Source organism: Apium graveolens, chromosome 3 (genome assembly GCF_009905375.1).
Source record: "Apium graveolens cultivar Ventura chromosome 3, ASM990537v1, whole genome shotgun sequence".
NCBI lineage: Eukaryota > Viridiplantae > Streptophyta > Magnoliopsida > Apiales > Apiaceae > Apium > Apium graveolens.
The window spans coordinates 118870269-118893990 of record NC_133649.1 but is presented as its reverse complement, the minus strand read 5'-3'; the positions used below and the strand labels follow the sequence as shown (position 1 = coordinate 118893990).

At 35.5% G+C, this 23722-nt stretch overlaps 1 non-coding gene across 1 annotated transcript; it reads right to left on the bottom strand.

The window, feature by feature from the left end:
• Nucleotides 1-23130: 23130 nt before the first annotated feature.
• LOC141715428 (small nucleolar RNA R71) lies at nucleotides 23131-23237 on the bottom strand. The gene has a single exon (XR_012572192.1). It is a non-coding gene; the product is annotated as a small nucleolar RNA R71 (small nucleolar RNA).
• Between the last annotated feature and the right edge of the window lie 485 nt (nucleotides 23238-23722).

The following is a 23722-nucleotide window of genomic DNA, read 5'->3' as shown; positions in this document are numbered from 1 at the left end:
GGCACGCCCTGATTTCAAAATGCTCCGGTAAGAAATTCTATAGATCCTTATAACATAGGAACAATTTTAAAAATCTTGCAAAAAAGAAAAGTACTCATGAACGTGCTAAATAAGGTGCTCTAAATATTAAAGGGCGCGCCCCACAGTAAGGCACGCCATAACAATCTGACTAAAGATTTATGAAAACACGATATAGGGGCGCGCCACTATGGAAGGACGCACCTCATTTTTTATACAATGGAAGTGTATAATGGTTAAGAGAGAATCAAAGAAGAAAATTATAAAATTAAGGCGCGCCCTAAAAGGTTGAGGCGCCTTAACACATTTTCATATGCATGCTGAAAAAGATAAAATCATATAAAACCATACGATATGTCATAATGCAAAAGTTAAAGAGTAGCAAAATATAAGTTGTACAACCTTGCACAACATCAAAAGAGGGCTGGCTCCTTAGAAGTATTTGAAGCTTGAGTACGAATGAAGTTTAAACATGAAAATAAATCAGGGCGTGCCCTGAGATTCATGTGTTGGGGGAATGGTCTGGAGAGGAATAGTGGGATCAACTTCAGGCTCATCCTTAGAAACCTCCTCTGTTGGCGCGCCCTCGTCATCTTCCTCTAACCCAAGTTCTATCCTCCTTGCCTTGATCTCTGCAGCATGCTCCCTCTTAAACTCCACCATCTCAGCAACAGTTTCTTCCTAAAATTTTTCAAAAGTATAATCAGGGTCGTTGGCCATAAAACCGATCCTGTAGAAGTGAAAACCGTTGGTAAAGGCTTCATCAGTAACGTCCCTCTTCTCATCAGGCCACCCCATCTTTTGCTGCTCCTCAAGATACTCGATCCTCAGGTCGGCTCCTCCTAGCTCGGTGTGAAGAGAGGTACCCTTTTTATTGGCAATCTCCAGCTGGGAAGTCAGATTAGCCACCTCATCCTTGAGGAAGGAGATTTCAGAGTCTTTGGCTTTAATATCCTTGGCATGGAGGAAGTCTTTGTCCTTTAAGGTATTTTTTAGGATATTGTTGTCATCCTGCAGCCTCTCATGGTGCACCTTCACCTCTAGAAGTTTATCCACCACTTGGTTGGAATGGATGAATAATTGGAAAGAGGCTTTGATGGAAGCCCTGACAGCATCTTCCAAGCTCATATCTTGTCACTGCTCCACCTCCTCATCTGTAACATGAAGGGAGCCCAGTGGGCCAAAACAGTTCAAGGCAGCAGAAGAGCCTGAATGCGTGCCCTATGTTCTGGGCCTTTTAGGCGTGCCCTGCTTCTCCGTTAGATCGATAATGGGTCTTTTTGGGACATGAGTAGTTTGGGGGACAGGAGTAGGAGTAGGGATGGATGTCTGCGCTGTAGGAGCGTCTCTCTTTGGTTTGGGCTTGAGTTTGTCGCCAGGGCGCGCCCCAAATGACTTGGGAATCCTTAGAGGAGCCAATTCTGCACAAAACATAGAAAATATTAGTTAAGCTTGACAATTGGGCGTGCTGAACAAAGCAATAAACGAAAGTAATTAGTAAAGATAGCAATAATATAGATGTGTAACTTGCTAAGCCTCAGGTAAAATGCGCGCCCTAAGTAACAGAAAGTTTGTCAAGCAAAATTAACAGGAAGTTCTATCAATGATCTAGTATGCCAAGATAAAAACTAACATGAAGGTTTATCAGGAAATGAGGACACACCAACTATGGAAGGCGCGCCTTTAGACTCTGAAATGATCAAACTTGAAGGGGCCTCTCTTTGAAAAGAGTTGTCTTCTGCTTCGTCCTCTTCTTCTTCACTATCTAGGTCAAGGACATGAGAAACAGGAACACCTTTCCTAAATCTTATAAATCTACGCTTCGCTCCCACTTGGTCAGAAAGGATTCCGACTCGCATCAAATTGGTCCTAGTAACCAAAGTCTTTAAGTTCCATCTTTCAGCGACCACTCTGAGAAGGGCTTCAGCTCGCCTTTAGGCTCGCCCTTAAGTGGTTTGGCCACTGTTTTTTCTGAGAGAATGAGGTTGTGAGAAAAAAGAAAAAAGAAATAATATAAGGAAAAGAGAGTGAGAGGGCGCACCCTTACTTGGAGACGTGTTGAATCTTATTCTCAACCTGGGAACATCATACAAATAAAAGAAGTTTTCCTTCCAGCCTTTTTTATGGATGAGCTTGCCAGAGGAGAAACCTTTCTTATTATGCTGCTTGTCTACAACTAAGTAGTAGTATTCATGGTCAGATTTCCTTAAGCTGAAAAAATAGCTGACTTCGGCCATTGAAGGCTGAGGGAAGCCCATGTCTGTATAGAGAATGAACAGGGCTAGAATAAATTTGTAGCTGTTGGGAGAAAGTTGGAGTGGGGCCACATCATAAAGTTCTATCACTTCCCTAAGATAGGGATGCAAGTGTAATAACCCCAATTTTTGAGAAATTTTGAAACCCTTATGAATAGTGTTTTTGCTGAACGAGAAAACTTTTCATGCCACGCTATGTAGGGGTTCTGTTATTGATCTTATGGGATATTATTAGTACTCTATGTGGTATATAAGTGTATGTAAAGATCGTCAGAATCCAATTCCGAACACTTTGATTTTTCCCGGAAATCCACAAGATACGGAGAGAATTGAGTATAAGGTAACAGGATAAAAAGGATTTAAATTAAAGGATTATAGGAGAGGATCATAAAAAGGAATATAATATATTGAGAAAGGTTAAGGGAACCTAAGTAATAAGATCCCGGGTATGATCCCTCAAACGATAAACGAGAACGAAAGATAAGCGAACCGTAAAACAAATAAGTGACCAAGAGACAAGCTTGTACAAGAAGCCAGGGATTGTGACATCATCAAACCACAAGGTGTGGACAAGTGGGAGCATTATGACATGTGCAAGGTGACACAAGCATGACATGGGAAGGAAGGAGGTGTGGTGACTTTTTAACCACACAAAACCAAGGGCAACTAGGTAATTCACTAAAGCAAACAACAAAAATCAACCAACCAAGCAAATCATTTCATTTCACCAAACAAAACACAAAAATCTCTCTTCTTCTTCTTCATGCTCTCGGGTGCATTTCTTAAAAAATGAAAGTCCAAGCTCCTCCACTTACTATTTAGCAAGGTAATTATCTAAGCTTCCCCATGGATAGTTACATACTTCCTATAAGTTTAAGCTTCTAATTCCAAGCCAATCTTTTTCTATAAATCATGAAAGAAGATGGTGAATAGTGTTTTCAAGAACTAAAATTTGTGTTCTTGAAGTTTTGTTTAGATTAAGCTTGGATAAGGGCTTTAAAGGTGATTCCAAGCCATCCTCTTGATTCTCCACTCTCCAAGAAAGGTATAAACTACAAACCCTAGCTTTAGTTTTGAGTAATTAGGATTGAATGTGTTTGATATAGCATATGTGAAGCATGATGCTTGAATGGTTGAAGTTTGGTTGAGTTTGTAGAGATTAGTTGGTTTTGTTGCATTGTTGGAGTTGTAAATCTTGGTAATTAGTTAAAGAACCTAAGTAAAGCTTTTAGTTCATGTGAGGAATAAGTATAAATGGTTAATGTGGATTTGTTGGGGCTGTTATGATGTGGTTTGGAGGGATATTGGTTGTATGATTGATTTGGGGTTGATTTGTGGTTGGTATTGAATGGTTTAAAATTGGGAAAACGCGTAAACATAGCCGTCGTAACGTCCGATTTTCTTTAGACTGTTTTTGTGCATAACATTAGGACCCGAGAACCCCCTGCTAGATTTTGACCATTGCCATGTTTAGATAGTTCATATTACGAGCTTCGTTTTGATATGTAGTTCGTTCGATTCCGATGCACGGTTTAGGAGAAACGACCGTTTCAAGTAACGGCGTTTCGCGAACGAAACTTTTCCCCTTGCCTTACTTTGAAACATAGGTTAAAGACCAAAAAGGGTTAATTAATGTATGAAACATTTATGGTAAGTGTGTTAGGCAGTTGGTAAGACACTCGCGAAGGAATCGCTTTAAAACTCGTAAAGGTTAAATTATTAAAAATGGTGGAGCCGAGGGTACCCGAGTGACTTAAGCAAATCAGTGAGCGCAAAACAAGCGTTAGAGTCTAAGTTAGTTAAAGTATGGATTTACAAGTGATTTTGGTTTAATTCCAACTTACTTGTTGTTTATAGGTTACCAGACTCGTCCCGAGCCTTTTATCACCCCAAGTCGCTCAGGCAAGTTTTCTACCCGTTATACTGTTGTTGTGATGAATATATATATGCATTATCTTGCGATAGATGCATGTTGGTTAATTAGCAAATGTTGCGATATATTGAAGCATGCTGATATGGTATATATATGCATGCCTGTTTCGTATTCTTGATTTATATATCTGTTGGTTCAAGTGCTTATTCGTTGCATAATACCTATGCTAGAGATAAGCGGTATTTGCATATACCCTTAGTATAGGGACCCAAAGGTGAAAACATTTTCTAAAACCGGGAGTCGAGGATCCCGAGTAGATTTTATATATATATATATTTATATATATATATATGGTTATAGTTTTTAAAACTATTAATCGAATAAGGTTTATTCGATAACTTTAACTTTATTTTATTAATGAATATTATTTTGAATATTCATTCGGGGACTTATGACTCCTTTGATTTATTTATCTGAATATTATTTGAATATTCATTCGAGGGCTTATGACTCTTTTATATTATTTATTGAATATTATTTGAATATTCATCCGAGGGCTTATGACTCAGTTTATATTATTTAATGAATATTATTTGAATATTCATTTGAGGATCTATGACTCCGATTATTTGCTGAGGTATATTCTTTATTTTATTAAAGAATAAGGTGTCAATAATCAAACTTATTTTCGATTATTCAAATAAAGATAATACTTTCATATAAGTATATCTTTGGTTATTTAATACTCGTTTCAAGTATAAGTTTTAATGCTTCTACTTCAATTATTTTTATAAAGATTATTCTTTATGGGAATATTATTTAAATAATAATATTCAGTCATTTTCTAAATATTCTGGGGACTGATTTACTTCATTAAATCAGCTTTACTCCAAACACTCTATAAAGTGTTTTCGAGTCTTCAAAATGATTTTTAAAAGTTAGAGCGGATCCCAAAACTCATTTTTATATTTAAGATCTTCCTTTTTAAGGGGATTTAAATACTCGCTCAAAACCTGAGGGATCCGGCTCTGTGGTGTGTTTTATATTCGCAACAAGGTTGCTGTTTTCATAAATGAATTGATTACTTACCCAACACTCGGGAAGTAAAATTCTTGGAACAAGTTAATCCATTAACAGGCATCGCCTGGGAAATATCGGTGAGTTCTCCTTTCCAAATAGATACGACTTCTTGGTGGAGTCGTATCAACAAGTTTCTACTTGGGGAAAGTGGGGACAAGCTTTACGTTTCAGAGTCATGGATTTCATCTGAACTAGGAGTGGCGTAAGTGGCCGAGTAGCGCCGGCCCAGCCTTATTATATTGGCCTAAATGGCCTGGAAGTTCCGCTAAGGCGGTCCATTCCTTAGGAGTTCAGTGTTCGGTTGACAAGTAAATCCGACAGGTTCTCCTCTACATGTAGAAAATGGTGGGGTTGTACTACTACGACTGATCATCGTAAGTGGTCTTCCTGGCGCGGCAAACTCCCGTAATGAGTTCATCATCCAATTGGATAATTTCTGCAACACTACCCAGAGCACTTCGATAGAAAGGCTACGGTTGGGCGATTGTTGGGTGTTGGCAGGGTCAAGTTTTCAAAATGATGTTTACATCAAATGAAGTATCTCGTAACTTCATTTTATTTTGATAATATTTTAAAGATTTAATCTATTCAAATCTTGTCTTATAGTCTCATCTATGTGATGAACTTTTGAAATTAATTATAACTTGAACGGTGGTAGTTCAAGTAGTATTTGGAAAAGATATAAGTATATTGGGGTATCTTGTAACTTCATCTTTTAAACTTATATCTAATTAATAATTGTCTTATGAATGACAAAGATTTTCAGAAAAACGTTGAGACAAGGTTAGATATATGAGATCACCTTGCAACGATATTTTTATATACAGTTATACACTGGGACTTGTGTATATTATGCATGGAAGAGGACTTCCAATATTTTGAAAAGTATATATGTATATATACTGAATATTTTGCGACTCCATCGCATTAAGATATCAAACTTGGTTCATTTCTTTTGACCAAGACTTTCATGAGTATTATGAGTAGGCTCATATATTGTAAATCATTATACATATTATTTTGGTGGGCTTGCTGCTCACCCTTGCTTTCTTCTTTCATCACACAACAACAGTTAGGAAAGATGGCCAGACTCCAGCAGACCCAGCGCAAGCGCGTGGGAAGCGTCCCGCGTCTTCCCGTTGATGTTGTAGCTGCTATAGCTGCAGAGGTAGATCTATTGTAGATCAGACCATCTACTTTTGAGAATCAATTATGTATAATTATAACTTGTGGCAGATAATGGCAATTAACTGTAAATTTATCAAGTAATCATTTTGGGTTGTAATAACTGTTAAATGGTGGATTCAAAGACTTGTATTTATTTCAATTTCATCTCTGAGACTATAACGGGTTGTGGTGTGTGTTAGTATGGGGTCACAGCATGAGGTTATTTATTATTAATTAAGTGAAGTGATATTGTGGAAAGAAAGACCGTGACAACCTGGATTCCCGACCCCGGATCTGGGGGTGTTACAGCAAGGGCGCGCCTATACCCAAAAAAACCAGCTTAGGGCTGGTTACCATCCTAGGGATCTTAAATTTTCTCCCATAGTTGAAAATATGGGGGCGCATCATGCTCAGAGGGCGTGCCCATATGCCTTCTATGTCATAAAATTCCATGAGCCATTCTAGCTGCTCATCGGAACAAGCTGAGGACAAGCCCACACAAAAAATCTTTCCGTGTTCTTTCCTGAAACGTTTCTTCACGGCTTCATTACACGGTTCATACTCATCCCAGTCAAAGTCTAACTCGCTGTCGGAAACTTCCCAATGCTGAAAAGGAATTGGAGAAGGTTCGGGAGAGGTGGAAAATTAAAGAGAGTCCTCATCAAAGAAATTCAATTCGTCGCGAAGGGGCGACATATTCTCTTCAGGCGCGCCCTCAGGAATGGGAGAAGTTGGCACGCCCTGTGGTTGTTGTGGAGATAGGCTTAGAGAAACAGCCATATAGGAGACTTTGGATGGCCCTGCACCAACGTTGACACCGATTTCAATGCCCCTATACCTATCCGCGTTTAAACTTTCCAGCCAATCATCATCATCTAGCTCTGTACTAACAGGGACTGGAGATCTTTCCTTCTGGATTAGCTTTTGTTTCCCATGCCTGCGAGACAAGGGGATATTATCCATGGAAGAACCATTTGAAGAGTCAGCCATCAGGGTACCTTTTTTGGAATCTTGAACAAGGCGCGCCACCTGATTCAGAAACTCGGGAGTATGGTGGGCGTTTGGAGGCTGAGGTTCGAAGTGAGTGTTTGGAGGCGAATAGATTCCCAACTTGATAAGGAAATCCTTGAATGAGTGAAAAGGAGAGGACGCACCCTCGTCTTCCAGATGTAAAGAAAACCAAAAAAATATTGAGGGCGCGCCCAAGTCGAAAGAATGGAAGAAGAAGACATGAAGGAAGCATACAAAGTAATGGATGCCTTGAGAAAACGATATTTCCTGTGTTAGGAGTGACTTATGTCAAATTCCCTCTAGGGCGCGTCCTATGTTAAGAAGGCGCGTCTTATCAGTTCCAAGGCCTAAAAAGTTTATTTAAATATTAAGATGTTTTGGGCGCGCCCTAGGCAGGTTTCGCGATATGAACGCTCTTAAATGTAATTAGATTAAGGGGGAAACGGTTGAAGTTCTTAGAAACGAGAATTTGAAAATTTTACTAAGCAGTTTTAGATCAAAATCATAGAAATATAAATATACACATATATATACACACAGATACTTATGAACTATGAACTAGAAGTTGAAAGGGTAACATGGCATGCAATGTGATTTACTTGACGAAATTCAGAAATACAAGAAGTTTTTCATACCTTTTAGATTGGAGAAGGAGTTGACCGAAAAAGATTTAGAGGATTGTAGTAGAGAAGGCTAATTCCGAGCAAAATGGTATCGTCGGAGTTGAAGTTTTTAGAGAGAAAGAGAAAGTGAAAAAAGGGAGAGAGTAAAAGTAAAAAGTAAAAAGATTGATTGTGACTAGTATTTATAGCTAAAAAAGGACAATTATCAAATCAATCATGTCGATCACGATTCCCGAAGAAAAGGGAGAACCGTTTCAAACCGTTCAAAAATTCTGGGACGCGCCCTTATGAAGGCGCGCCTTATATGACTTTCATAGTAAATTGGAATTCTGGGACTTCAAAAAGCACGCCCTGTTGAGGGCGCGCCCAGTAAAATAGTGTTGGAAAGTTTATTTATACAAATATTGATAAGGATGAGGAAAAATTCCAATCCCATTTTCAATGACATATGGAATTTGGGGGGTAGTTGTTATGCCCAAAAATTGGTATAAATAATATTCAGATTGAGATTGATAAAATAGTCAAAATTAAGGATGAAATGCCTAAAATTAAGGAACAGATAAGGTTATTTTCCTTATGGAAGGAAAATAAGCGCGCCCTGTGTGTAGGAAGGACGCGCCCTTTATTTTCTTGGCTGATGAAGAAGTTGTTGTCAGTAGGCCCCATCAATAAGCGGGCGCGCCCTCATCGAGGAGAGGAGGCGTACCTAGTGACTTGATAGGGAAGTGAGAAAATCTCTGGAAAATTCTCACCAATGATAAATCTTAGGGCGCGCCCTAAGTGAGTAAGATGTCTTGATGAGAACTTTAATATGGTTGCTTGGAAGGGTTCTTTGGAAGACTCAAGGAAGATGGAAATTATTATTACTAACCTATTTGATGCAGGTACCCTATTGAAGAACTCCTTCCTGTAGCATATCTACGGGAAAGGCGGTGTCCGTGGTCAGAGATCTCCAGGGGTATGCCTGGACTGAAGGCCTCCTCCTGTAGTCAATAAGTGTCATCATTGGGGATGTGGGGTAAAATCTGGTGTGTGCTTTGGGAGCTCTGTCTCTGTAGTCAACGGGTGTCCTCGTTAGGAGACTTCGGAGTATCTTACACTTTGCACCCAAAAGCTTGGGATCACTTTTCCTGAAATCTGGTAGGGGCTCCTTATTGGGGGACAAGGATGCGTCCAACATTTGGGGTGAACCACAACGATACCTGCGTCCATGGACTAGAGAAACAGCTGGTAGCGGAGGGTTATCCTTGGCCATAGAGATGCCTTATCCGTGAATTCTCGAAGCCGCGGACGAGCCTTGGGCCTTTATGATTGGGCCTCATCGGCGGACATTCTTAAATGTAGTAGAAGATGGTTTTCAGTAGGTTTCCTATTGGGCCTCGGGACAAGAGATCTAAGCCCATTAGGTTTCTTGTTCCCCAAGAACTACGTTGGCTTGATTCCCTAAATATAGGGATGCGTAGGCAAATTGTAAGGGGTCAGAAGTGAGAGCGCAAAGGAGCCACCACTAACCCTAAGCAATCTCAGCCACCAATAACCACCACCACTAAACACTGTTCATCTTTTCTGACGAATACTGTTCATCGGATCCACCGATTACTGTTCACGTTCTCGACAAAGAACCGCCATCACAGATCTTATTTCCGGCTATGAACCTCAGACTTTGTTGCTCCCAAATTCCTCCGTCAACAGAGTATAAGATCCTGTTCGGGACTTCCTCTACCAACTTAAGGTTTTAGATGGACTGGTTACTTAACAATGATAAAGTATAAGGAGAAGAGAGAGAAAAGTATAGTTTTATCATGGTATCAAGAGCTATGGTTCGATCTGGGACAGGTTGATGATGAGTTATATTGGGTTTCACATGTTGGGTTTAAAACACGTGACATGCTTTATTTTTCTCATATTTTTCTTTTTCAAATAGACTATTTGTTTTTTTTCTCGGATGATTTTGAGTTTTAATCATGACTATTCTTTTTTTTCTTCATTTTGGTTGGGACTCTCATACAACTTTTTTGCTGATTTTGGTTGGAACACTCGTGCAATTTTTTTGCTGATTTTGGTTGGGACTCTAATACACACTCTTCGTCTCGCATTGATGATATTATCTCCTTAATAATATTGTTTTTTTTCTTCTTTCGCTCTCATCTTCATTTCTTTTTCTCATGTTGATGATGGGGGTAGCCTAGGCACATCTGTATACTTCTCCACTTTTTTGTTTTATTTTATCTGGTGTTCTAGGCATATTGGCCCATCGCGGGATTGGTGTAGTATATTTGGTGCTCTAGGTAAATTGGTTTAGTATATATGGTGCTCTAGGCACATTGGCCCTGCGAGGGATTATTTAGTTTATTTGGTGCTACAGGCACATTGGCCCTTTGAGGGATTGGTTTAGTTTATTTGGTGCTCTAGGCACATTGGTTTAGTTTATCTGGTGCTCTATGCACACTGGACTTCGCGGGATTTGATTAGATTTGGATACAATTTGAATTGGGATACAGTTTTATTTGGTTAAGGATTGGATACAGTTTATTGACTTGGATTTAGTTATTTGGAGTTTGTATTGGGTTGCTTATGGAGCTTGGTTGCAGATTTGTTGCTTTTGTTATTTGATTGCTTTGTTTTCTTTTGAGTTGCTGTGTCTTTCGATGATTTCTCTTTTGTTGTTGCGTTCTCCTTTCTTGTTGCGTCTCTGGATTCGTTTTGGAAGTTTTTGATTTGTTTGGATTCGTGGCTCTGTTTTTGGATTTGTTTGGATGCTCTTGAATCTGGTGTTGCAGTTTTGGATTTGTTTGGTTACGTGGCTCCGTCTCTTGGTTGGCAAACTCCTGATTCAACATCGTGATGTTAACATATATGATAATATTATATTATTGGATAGTTTCATTATTATAATAGTTTCCTTGTTAGGATATTTTCCTTTATTATGTATGGTTGTTGGCTATATAAGTCCCTCTTCTATTGTAATCAAGAACAAGTCATATTATAATAAAACTATACTTTTCTCTCTCTTCTCCATACTTTATTACGAACTCACTTTAATTTGGTTCGGCTGAGTCAATAACAAAACTTTGGTCCCGATCTGACGCCATAAAATATAACATTTTAATTTTCAGCATACTTGGTTGGGTCCCATAGAAGACTCACCTTATGTACGAACCACATCAATGTTTTATGTATCGTTTTAATATAATCAAATGAGAAGGGAGCAAATTTAAGAGGTATAAATGCTTGAGCATTTATCCTGGATAGTTTTTTTTTGCTAATTAGAGGTTTTCAAGTTTTTTGTTCAGAGTTTGGGTAGTTAAGTATGCTGAACATATTCGCTACTTATTATCCATTAGTTGAAATCATTGTTTTAAAAACAATTCGATTCAACTAATTAATTTTTGATTAATTTTCAACAAGATACCAGACTGGTTTAATTTTTAAAATTTAATTAATTTTTATAAATTTTATTTATCGAAATATATTTAAATTTGAGTAATTATAGAGTCTATAATATAATAAATATATATTAGTAAATGAGTAAATAATATAATCACAATAGTATATTAGTAAATATATATTACTCCGATTAACCTCCGATCTTACATTAATCCTTAATCATTAACTCAAGCGATTAGATCATATTTTCGATTTTTATAACACTGTTTGAAATTACATACACATGTACTTTCCTTTCCAAACCCGACTTATTTTTATTATTTAACATTCGTTTTGGGTAATTTCTCATACTATTCTCATAGATTCCTTTTCGAGTGAAAAGACTAAATAACTATTTTAAATAAAAATTGCCCAAAATATCCACAAGAATTTTAACCTGCCCAAAATACCTACCAAATACTCCACTTTTAGTAGAGTATCAGCTTGATACTCCACTGATATAGGAGTATCAGGATGATACTCCTTTGTCAGTGGAGTATCGACTCATATGCTCCTTTGTCAGTGGAGTATCAACCCATATACTCCTTTGTCAGTGGAGTAACATGTGAGATTCTCCTTTGTCAGTGAAGTATCATCTAAAATTTTAAAATTTATTAAAATTATTTTTTAAATATTTCTAAAAATATTTAAAAATGATACTTTACTGGAAAAGAAGTATCAAGACCGATACTCTACTGATAGAGGAGTATCAGCCATGATACTCTAGTGACAAAAGAGTATCATCCTGATACTCCATTCAAAGTGGCGTATCATCCTAATACTCCAGTATAAGTGGCGTATCTGGTGAGTATTTTGGGTACCTTTTTTCAAAATGGGTATTTTGGGCAAAAGGACATCCAAAAAGAGGTATTTTGGATATTTTTTTCTTTCTTTTCATTCTTTGTGAATTCATTGCGGGTGTTCGTAATTTTTTATTTAACGTATTATTTGAATCTTTCTGGTTTTATATTCTTATGAAAAGAATTTGAGCGTGTTTAATTATGATAAAAAATACTCACCACGTCCCTCCCAATTGTTATCGTTTCTAAGAGAGTGTCCGACACGCATTTTAAGATGAATAGAAATTATAGTTCTATAATTTTATTTTAAAATTTTATTTTTAAGAATAAAAGTTTAAACATTCTATTTTTATTCAGAAAAAAATTAATTTTTTATATAATTCATCTTAAAATACGTGTCGGACACTCTCTCATAAAAGATAACAATTGATCGGGACTGATGGAGTATTATTAAGTTATCACAGGTAGGTGTTTTACATTTTATTTCTAATAGAGTGTTTTTGAAAGTTTTTTAATTTGAAATTTATGTATATTTATTATATTAAAATTTTGAAATATTTTATAAATAATTTAAAACTTAAGATTATGTTTTACCTAAAAAATTATCCAAATACCTAACTATCTTATAAAAAATAATTCACATATCAGTTATATAACATTTTTTACTTTTAAGTTACGAATAATTACATTTTAAAAAAATCTAAACGGGCCCAGTATATTGTCAAATCGTGTTTAGTGGCAAAATTTATTTAATATTAAACACTCTGCCCAAAATTAAAAATTTATATTTATAAATTTTTTTATTTAAAAATACTATTAATTTCCCAAAAAAAGTTCCCAAATTTTATCAAATGACGTGACATACATATGTGTACGCACATATTATATTAATAAAGTTACTAAGTACATAATTAACATATAACATTTTTAAGGAAAATTTTGGAGTAGGCAGCCTCCGACAATGTTTATTGAATAATAGTTTAACTAATAATGTATGAAACCTTTTTAAAATCTATTATGTCTCATTTATATTAACTTATCTATACTAATCTAAATTTTTATATTATTTTATTATTATATTTACAGACTAAATATATTATAAATATCAATTTATCATTCTTTATAATATCTGAGTTAACCAATCACGTATTTTTCATATAATCTTAACCAATAAAAAGTCATTCCTAAATTTTAGATCAATCACATTATATTAAAAACTTTCTTTATTTATCATTCCCAACTTATAATACTAACTACAGTTAAATAATGATTCTAATTTGAATATTACCGAGTTAACGGATCATGTATTTTTTATTTTAATTTTAACTAATAAATAGAAGTCCACCTCTAAATTTTAGACCAATTACATTATATCACAAACTTTCTGTAACAACCCGCACTTCCGGACTATTAAATCTAAATTGAAACTAAAAAAAAAATACAATTTACTAATTTAAAAGTCTATCACAAAGGTGACTATTACAAATTACAAAAGTGCAGTTAACTTAAGTCCAAAAGTCAATTTACTCCAAACTTAAGGTTCTCGAACTCCAATGCTATCCAACTCGAATCTTAGCCGAAACCTGAAATATTAAAAGAATGGGCTGTGAAGCCCAGCAAGCAACTACTGTTTAACGACTCAAAATAATATTTTATATCTTTTTTAAAAACACAGTTTAAATATGCTTGACATATAACACAGTGTTAGGTAATGAATATAACACAAACGGGGGTGAATGTGTTTTGGTTATTTTAAGGTTTTTTGAGTGTTTGTTGCTTGGTTAACAAATTAGATTAGAAATGTAGTGATATTATGTTAACTGAAATTAAACAGTGCACACAATATTTCAAAACTCACTTAATTTTTATTAAAATCAAGCTAGTATTTTGCTACAAATCCTGGATTATTTGTAAATAAAGAACTCAACTTTTTACTTGAGAGAGTTACTAGAAAAATTAGATCTGTTTGATACCATTTAAAAGCAAAGGACCAATGTTTACTTTATAGATTAGTAAACACATGTTTACACAACATGCAATAAGATGTTCTAAACCCTACTTTAAGTTATCTCTAAAGCTTTCCATTTCTGGATTTGTGTATCTTTGCAAATACTGTGGATCTATGACTTTCCTTTGTCAGTTAATCTTGACCTTTGATCTTGAACTCTTCAAACTGCTTTTGTAGACTTTTTAATCTAATTGATTAGATCGTTTGTTGATTGATAATTGAATATTTAACTTGTCTATATTCTGTACTTGATCTTCATATCGAGATCTCCAGTTTGGTGTATAGAGAACTAACATCTCGATAAGTATAATGGCTTATCGAGATCTCTTAGTTCTCTATAAGTGTTTTGTCTAGTCGAGGTCTCCAAATTCTCTATAAGTGAATTTGGCTTATCGAGGTCTCTGACTTCTTGATATGTAACTTTGACTTGTTAAGATCTCCGAGTTCTCTATAATTAACCTTGGCTTGTCGAGGTCTCCAAATCCCTGCATGTAGAAATAACTTGTCGATATCTCTAATGTTCACATCTTCATTTGACTTGTCGATATCTCTTAGTTCTCGATATGCAGAAATGAATTGTCGATATCTCCAATTTTCACATCTTTATTTGGCTTGTTGATATCTCTAGGACTACTCGATAAGCCAATTTGGACTTCTCGATAAGTCATTCTGGAGTTCTCGAATGACTTCTTTATATGACTTGATATATGACTTGTAGATATCTTAACTTAAAATATTTTTCCCAAAACAAATTTATTCAACTCCAAGCTTCTTCACAGTTTCTCCGAGGCATGATCTTCTTGATCTTCATCCAGAGTTTATTCTTAGGTTTGAGACTATTTACAGAAAAATACTCCAGTCTAATCTTTGACATTATTACAGACTCAAGTAAGACAATACAAAATACAAATTTAGATTATCATACAACTAATTCTTAGGGTTGTCAATTTGACTTAGTCTTGTTATGTTACAGGCATGTTTTGCACAACAGTCTCCCCCGATTTGTGAGAAGATTGCTTATCACAAATTCATGCCTGGTAACAAGACTAACCCCAAGTTACAATGAAATAATATATATTGACAGATTAATAAATATAACTTTTATACACTGCTAAAATATATGAGTTCAATGAGTACATTCATCACACAAATTTCTCATAGCATATTTCTTGTCTAATTAGGTCCTTTAAATTTACAAGCACTTGCAATTCCTCTATGATCTGTGTCCCTCTTAGAGCTTCCACAGTCTTGATCCAATCATCTAATGAATAGCTATTCAAGTAATATACTCTTATTCTTGAGAATATGCCAACTTTAATGTTCAAAAAATGTTTATCCTTAGAAATTCTGCTCATCCCCTTTGCCTTGAGGTCCTCAGTTTTTTGATCAAATATTTCTATCTCTTCAGCATATATTCTTTCCCTTTCTTCTCTTCCAGCCTTTTCTCTTGCTCTTCTTTCTTCCCTTACTATCAACCACACACCCAATACAAATTTTCATGCCAATGTACTTGTATCCTTATCCTTCAGTAAGCTAATCACCCTCTTAATCTCTGTGGGTTGAAAAATTATCCATTAAATTTCTGCCAAGTAAAGTGTAGGAACCATTCTGATAGTATATTCTGACTTCCCTCAATGATACAACCCAAACTTTGACTATTTCTTCAAATAATTGTTGAAAGTAGTAATCATCTGTGATGCACCAGTTTAGAGGTAGAAAATTATTTTGATTGAAATAGTTCCAGATGGCCCGCTTAGTAACTTGCAATTTCTTTGATTTTTTCCCAAGAGATTTGTAATGAGTTTTCATTGGTGTCTTGAAAGAAGGTAGGTTTGAGATTTTATTTAGTACACATTCAATCCTTGCGTTCAAGCATTCGTGTGGATACCGATAGAGCGTAGATCGCGAGAGCGGGATGCATGGTGATTGAACAAGCTTTGGATCTCCATTAGTCAACTAATTTGTAAAGCTTTTTAAGGTAAACAATATGATTTACGAATTAAATATCTATTTTTCGCATGGATCCTGCGGTGGGTTTCGAAAATTCTAATTTTTCATGTTTTTAATTACCGTTTCCGTTGCGTTTATGTGCTTGATACCCTTCAATGGCATCAGAGCTACTTGCGAAAAGTGTTTAATTCGTTTATATGTTTACTGGTTTTATGATGATAACATGTATACAATATTCCATGACTGTTATGTATGCGATTTTGTATGTTTTACATGTTGTTATGTTTATATATGCGTATATATATGTTTTGAATATATGATATTCATGAGAGTTGTATAATCATATGATGATTATATAATCTGTATATATACTGATATATACATGTTTTGTGTTTGTTGTTATTATAAGAATCGTATTTGATATGATTCTGAATCGGATGCAGCGGATTTGCTGAAATCTGTGTCTGGTGTCCAATTTTGGCGAACAAATACGCTATTTCATATGGAATCGAGCGTCTGAACGTAACTGATAGATAAAGCTATCATCGACTGATCTGTAAGGCGTTTGATGTCGTTTAGGCCCTGTAATCTTCGATTTAATGTTATCAGATTTAATTTCGAATCTTTTGATTTTTTCAATATTTGGTTTTTATGATTAGATCATGATGGGTATGATATGTTAAGATCAGATTATGTGTTTTAACATGTTATTTTGTGTTAATTGAGCATGGTGGATGGTTTTGGCTTATGACCTTAGGTTAATGGTTTTGGTTTTTCAAATACAGCTTGCATGTCGTTTAATCTTGTAATTATTAAATCTTGAATGTAACTCGAGTTCTTCTTGTAAGTTTATTAGATTAGTTTTCATATTTCATTCTTGTAATGTACATGAAGACATGAATATTTTAAGATCAAGGGTAATCCCACATGGAGGCCATCCAAGGAAGCAATACAAGAAAGAAGAAATGTAATAGTTAACCTGGATTTATTTTCTACCTTAGATTGTGTGGCGCCCTCCAAACCCAGGTCAGAAGTTTGGGATCCACACACACCTTATTTATAACCTGCTTATAACAATAATAAAATAATAATATGCAGTGACCCTACTTACCAACTACCACGAACCGCAACAGGTTAAAGTATGCACACAAGCCAAACACACTTATATTATAAATCGTTCAAATCCCAACTATTCAAACTCAGAACTGAGTATTAAACATTATTACAAACTTTTACAAACTCAAACTATCCCAAAAGAATCCTACTAGTGTAACTCGATCAACCTGAACCCCTAGTTCTCGCGCTGGACTGGGGATCCTCGGTACCAACTGGTTCCTTCTTAACTGGAAAAGATCATAAACAACATCGCACAAATGAGCTAACTAGCTCAGCAAGTCACAATGACAAAACCGAGAATAATGATCATCAGGTGAAAATGGTTATGATATCAAGTGAACAATGGATTATGATTTAGAATTGGATATTATATTTTCATTTTGAAAACCAAGGTTAGGCTGTTGATCAGTCACACACTAACCCCGAGCAAAGCACACATCACTGCTCTAACTACTGGATCCAAGGCACACATTGGCCTAACTTGACCATTATATGGCCTGACCACGAATCTGGTCCACAATTTTATAAAAAAAACAATCCAATTCTAACATAATAACAGAATAAATAATGTAAAGCAATTAACAGAATCACAAACAACACTGGGTGTTCGATAATGAAATGGTTTCAATCTTCATAAGGATCAATATGGCATTTTCAAAGCTTGGCTGTTGGGTAATGAAAGAATTGGATAACAAAGGAATCAATATTTCAAGGTTTCAAGGATTTGGTCTTTCAAAACATAAGATAAAATGGTTTGAGTGTGTAAGCAATCTGGTTCAGTGTTTGATATTTAGTTTGTATGTATTTGTGGAGGAGTATCGTATATTTGAGGTTCGTATTTGGGTGTACAACAATCAATGGTCTAGAAAGAATCAGGTTTACGGCTCAAGATCAATAACTGGAATCATGGTTTTGGGTTCAGTGCATCAAAGCACTTGCAATATAAAACAGGTCTATCAATCAACTATAATATATCTCGAGAAAGTTCAGAACACTTTCCTGGTACTAGCTTATTATTCTGCACTCGCTTTCAATCACAACTGTCTACTCCTCGACTATCTGTTTCCCTTTCCTACGCCTTGCCTCTTTTGCTCACATATCATAAGCATCTATCAATATTCAACTCATACGATTCTATTCGACATATACTTCTATCTACCCTTCATTTTACCCAAATCCGATTAACCGATCGAAAGTTATATTATAAACAAGTAAACACCGAATATATAGACCGACGGTTAACCAACAAGTCACATATAGCACATAACACGTCAAATAATCAATGATATATCATTTATAATGGAGTCTCCGGTCATAAACAGGCTTTCGGGTATTTAAAATGATTTTTAAAACATTTTTCGGAATTAAAACAGGTCGTTGGATCAATTTCGGAGTAATAAACAGGGTTCGGTTGGCCCAATCTGGCTTCAAAACAAGTTTATAATAATTATCGAGCCTTGAAAACAATTTAAAATAATATTTCAAAGCTCGAAACTATTTTTCGGAATTTTTAAATCATTTTTAAATAATTAAATCTAATTAAATAATTAATTAAAATCAATTAATAATAAATAAAATCAATTAATCAATTAATTTTCGAATTAATTGACCAATTAATCAATTAAAAATTAGCTGAAATTAATTAACTAATTAATTCAGATTTATTTTTGAATTAAAAATAATTTTTGAAATTAAAATAATAATTTTTGGAATTTTCAGAAATTAAAAACGAATTTTTATAATAAAAATAAATAGGAAATATGATTTTTGAATATTTTTAAAACAGGAATCCAAAATTTGCAAACTCTGAAAACTTCAGGGACTAAATTTCATCGTCCCCAATAATTGAGGTACTAAATTGTAATTTTTCCAGCCCTCGCCGGAAAACAGTCGGGGTTCGCCGTAGAACTCGCCTCCTGCATCCTCCCACCACCATCACCTCCAGATATACTCTACACAACATCAGGAATCTATTTATGCAATCAAAACACAACAATAACCCCTGTCCTGGCCGGAAAATGGCCAAGAACTTTGCCGGTTTCCGGCGAAACATCAGGAATTTCAAAACACAACTCCCTTCGATTCAGACATCCTCTATTAACAAGCTATATACCAATCGATCGCAAATTTCATAAAGAACACAACCCACTATAAATTAACAGCTAATAACCCCTAAATCAAAAAGCCCCAAATTTCAATTGAAAACATTCATACGTGTTATAAACCCTAATTTCAAAATTCGAAAATTAAACTCAATTTTGAACATGTTATTGAACTCCAAATCAGACGTATGACATATGAAAATCATCAGGAAAAAAAGCTCTACAACATGCAATTATCAAATCATTCTAACAATCATTCGAACAAAAAATCATATTTTTAATAAAAATAATTCGAACATAAATAAATTTTCAGAAAATAAACCTTGATTTCTGCAGTGATATGGAACACAGAATCTGATAGTACTCCTCGAGACCTTCGATTTGGTTACTCCAACTTTCCCAACTGATTTCAATAACACCTTGAAATTGTAGTTTGATTCTCAGAAGGTTTTATGAATTTAGGGGTTTTCTCTGGAAAATTATATATTTAACTGACTGCAAATGATTTTGATACGGAATAAAATATGGTAAAAGGTTATTTATAATTACGGAAAATTAGTATCCCGTTAGATCATTCCGGGTATAAAATGGTACGTTTATTTATAAAAACTGATCCAAACGGTACCGGTTTTCGGGATAATTATCTAAATCAGTACAATTTGTACTGCGGTCTTGGTCTCAGCGCCTGGTTACACGTACTACGAGGTAATAATTATGATAGTTTAATAAAAAGATCCCGTTTATCGAAAATACGAGTTTTATCGATTTACCGAAACAAATAATGTATCGAAAATGTTACGCCGGGACCCGCGCAGGACAAACCGTACGCCGGATCGAAAAAGTCAAAACATGGAAAATGCTCGGAATATTACAATTAGGTTAGGAAGGAGTTCTCGGAAGAGTTTCGGGTTATAAAAACGTAAAAACGGATGACGTCGATTGGTTCCCGATTGTATAAAATAGTTTTTAAATACTCGGAAAAAGATTTTATAAAATCCATATAATTCCTATAAAATTATAAATCATCATCAAAATAAATAGGAAGATATGACAATTATCTATATTTTATTTTGGACATATAAAAATTAAAATATTCAATTAATATTATTTTTAAACATCCAAACACATTTAACACTTAACAATAATTCACAGAATAGATACTGAACACATATAATAATTATTTATTAATAAAAATAATTACACGATATATCCTGGATGTTACAGATTGACCTAGATCTTTGTCATTAGCTTGATAAAGATCACATAGGATGAATCCATAACCAACCATGTTTATTTATTGCACTTTACATATATATGCGCATATGATGAATGTATGTGTAGAGTAGTTTATAAGATGCATGCTTAATTAGATTAAGGATGTATGTATTAGATACGACACCCATGTCATGCTTGCTAAACAAGATAAAATCTGTAACGATTCAAGATTTTAAAATGAACAAACGATTATGAGATTCTCGTGTTTATGAAACACGGAATAAAAAAAAAATGTCTTTGTTTCTGACACGGGGCGATTTTGTCAAAAGCGAGTTCATTGAACTTGTAAGGTTGTGGGTTTTAAGCGAGACCGTTGTGACTCCTGTTGAGTGGCATTTATGACACTTTATAATGCTCTAATAAGCTTTGGATTGGTGCATTTGTACTCGAGTTGTTAAGTGTTTTAACATGTTTTTTAGTGGTTTTTGCATTTCATGCATTAATCTGTGAATTAGGTGAATTATCATTGTTTTGGTGCTAATATGGTGTCTCAGTGGTGCTGGAATAAAAGCTCGTTGAAGCCGGCTCGAAGCTGTAGGATAAAGAAAAAGAAAAGAAGTTATTTCTGGCAGAAGCCCAGCGCGCCCGCGCTGAACAAGTGCGTGGCCGCGCCGAAGTACAGAAAGCTAGCGCGCCCGCGCTGATGAAGCATGCGGCCGCGCCGTGTCGGGATAATATAATCCTGATTCTTTTATAATTCTATTTTATGGACTCCTGGGTTGATTGGACTGCTATATATTGATAACTAAAGATCGTTTTTTAATAAGGAGACTTACCAGAGCACAAGGAGAAGACAACAAGAGACCTATAGAACAATTCAACAAAGGCGAAAACGATCTAGTTTATTCTTGTGAATCTTTGTTTTGAGTTGTAATCTTGGATGCTCGTTTCTTGTTTTGTTGAACCTATACTCTTGTTAGTACTTGGTTTTAATTATTCATTATAAAGACTATATTTTACATACCATGCTTTTATCGGAACCCACGTTGATGATGAGTCCGATTATGGGCTACTCGTTATTGTGGGGTTCTAACAGATTTATTTATGGATTTCTTTAGTTAAATTGTTTGATGCCTTAGTATGTGGTGATTGTATGATATCCTAGTGTTGGTTGTGCATATTCGTCTTATGAGTGTCGCGAACTTATAAGATAGTGTGTTAATTCTTAATGAAGCGAAAGTGAACTTAAGAATTTAGAACTTGCAATGCTAACATAGGTTCGTGTATTGTCATGCATGATTTGTAGGTAATTTTAACCATCTTACTTACCCTATGTAATCAAGATAGATAACTTGTGCTTAAACCGTTATGTTGTCAAATTCTATAGACATATAGGGTCTCAATATAATTGGTGTATATTCGGCTTCTATCTCTTTTGTGGATGTCTGGTAGTATGGTACTCGCGCAATGAAAGTTGGCATTAAATAGTTTCTGTTATCTGATTAGTATCATCACCATTGCATGCTAAGGTTAAGATCAATAAGGCTATTGAATGAAGTTAGAATCCCATGTTTGTCATACTTATTAATTCAATTAATCTTATGCTCATAGTTATAATTATAAGTTCAGTTCTTAGTTATAACAACCTCAATTAGTTATCATCTTAGAATTGAATAACAACCATACATTGTTGCTTAAGTGTGTAAATTAATTAGTTAACCAATACAGTCTCTGTGGGAACGAACTAGAAAAGATTCTATACTACTTGCGAACTCGTATACTTGCGTGTATTATTAGCGCGTTTTTAGCGACTAACAAGTTTTTGGCGCCACTGCCGGGGACTGCAGTGTTAATTGATTATTTATGTGCTTTCCATCAGTGGTCGTTAAAGTTTATTGACTTGGACATTGTTACTTATCTGTTTCCTTGTCTTATTTCAGGTACTCTAGTGAGGGTGTATACATACGCGTTCGCGTACTCGTAAGAGAACACTGGATAAAGCCGAGGAAGAAGTTGTGATAGTTCGGAAGGAAGTTTTTGAGGAAGAAAAGAAGGTAGAAGAAGAAGAGAAAGTCGAAGAACCAAGTGTAGTAGAAATGGGAGATCAAGCAGAAAATCCGAAGGCTTTGATGGACTATTCTCAGCCGAAGATTAATGACATTCGGTCAAGCATCATCAGACCGGCCATCAGGGCTAACACTTTTGAGATAAAGTCAAGAATGATTCAGATGATATATAACTCAGTTCAGTTTGGGGGTTCTCCTACAGAAGACCCCAACATTTACATCAGGGATTTCATTGAGCTTTATGACACTTTTAAATTCAATGATGTGACTGAAGACGCTATCAAGCTACGCCTATTCCTATTCTCTCTAATGGACAAGGCTAAGTGCTGGTTACACTCTCTGCCCGCAGGATCTATCACCACTTGGGATGATCTTGCGCAAAATTTTCTCACTAAATTCTTCCCCATGGCGAAGACTGCTGCAATCAGGAATGCTCTTACCCAGTTTGCTCAGCAAATAGGGGAATCTCTATGTGAGGCTTGAGATTGATATAAGGAAATGCTAAGGAAGTGCCCACACCATGGCATGCCTGATTGGATGATTATTAATTGCTTCCACAATGGATTGAGTATGACTTTTAGACCCATGCTTGATGCAGCATCAGGAGGAGCCTTGTGGGCTAAGAGCTACGATGAAGCTTATGAACTTATTGAACTGATGGCTTCTAATGAGTACCAGAATCCTTCCCAGAGACTGACTCAGGGAAAAGTCGCAGGAATTCTGGAGTTGGATGAAGCAACTGATATCGCTGCTTAACTTAAGGCCTTGACGATGAAGGTGGAAACTTTGGCTAATTATGGAGTTAATCAAATCGCTAGTGTCTGTGAACTTTGTGCTGGTGCCCACGAGCTTGATCAGTGCGCAATTTCTAGTGAATCAGCTCAGTTTATGAGCAACTTCCAGCGATCGCAGCAACCAATGCCAGCCACCTATCATCCCAACAACCGCAATCATCCTAATGTCAGCTGGAATTACACTCAGAATGCTGTACAACAGCCTTATCAACAATATC